At 42.3% G+C, this 794-nt stretch overlaps 1 non-coding gene across 1 annotated transcript; it reads left to right on the top strand.

Annotated features, from left to right (window-relative positions):
- The first annotated feature begins 270 nt into the window (after positions 1–270).
- On the top strand, positions 271–377 carry LOC141616434 (small nucleolar RNA R71). The gene has a single exon (XR_012530783.1). It is a non-coding gene; the product is annotated as a small nucleolar RNA R71 (small nucleolar RNA).
- Positions 378–794: the final 417 nt, after the last annotated feature.

Raw genomic sequence — 794 nt, 5'->3', positions numbered from 1 at the left:
ATTGCTTTTTCAAACTTCAAGTTGATTGTGTCAATGTGAGCATTAAGTTGAGCACCCAATTGAGTAACGGAGTCCACTTCATGCTTTCCTCCTCTAGTAGCCTTGCGAGGTCTACTATATTGGGAGTTATGGACCGCCATTTCCTCAATTTTGTTCCATGTTTGATTGTCGTCAACTTCGGTGAACATTCCATTTGATCCCATGTTGAGAATGTTCCTTGAATCTTCATATAGACCGTTCCAAAATTGTTGTACCAAGAACCACTCGCTAAGTCCATGATGAGGACATGAGCGACAAATTCCCTTGAATTGCTCCCAAGCTTCATACAAAGATTCTTCATCCCTTTGCTTAAAACCCGTAATTTGAGCTCTTAGCATGTTAGTCTTTTCCGGTGGGTAGAATTTTTTGTAGAAAGCTAGAGCCAACTTCTTCCAAGAATCAATTCCGAGAGTGGCCTTATCAAGGCCCTTCAACCATTGTTTCGCGGTGCCAATTAGAGAAAAAGGAAATAAGACCCATCGAATTTGGTCTTGAGTTACACCGGTTTGAGAAATCGCATCACAATAGTCACAAAAGGTTTCCATATGAGAATGAGGGTCTTCACTAGGCATCCCCCCAAATTGGCTCCTTTCGACTAATTGGATAAAGGCGGATTTGGCAATAAAATTTCCGGTTAGATGTTGTGGTGTGGGAGTACCATTGGGTTGGTTCTCCTCGGTGGGTACGGAATGTGATGAAAACTTAGGCATTGTGGGTTGATTTTGTGTGGTATTTTGTGTTGGGTTCTCCTCACC

The sequence above is a fragment of the Silene latifolia genome, chromosome 11 (assembly GCF_048544455.1).
Source record: "Silene latifolia isolate original U9 population chromosome 11, ASM4854445v1, whole genome shotgun sequence".
Taxonomy (NCBI): Eukaryota; Viridiplantae; Streptophyta; class Magnoliopsida; order Caryophyllales; family Caryophyllaceae; genus Silene; species Silene latifolia.
The sequence above is the reverse complement of the archived record's forward strand: the minus strand, read 5'-3'. Positions and strand labels throughout refer to the sequence as shown.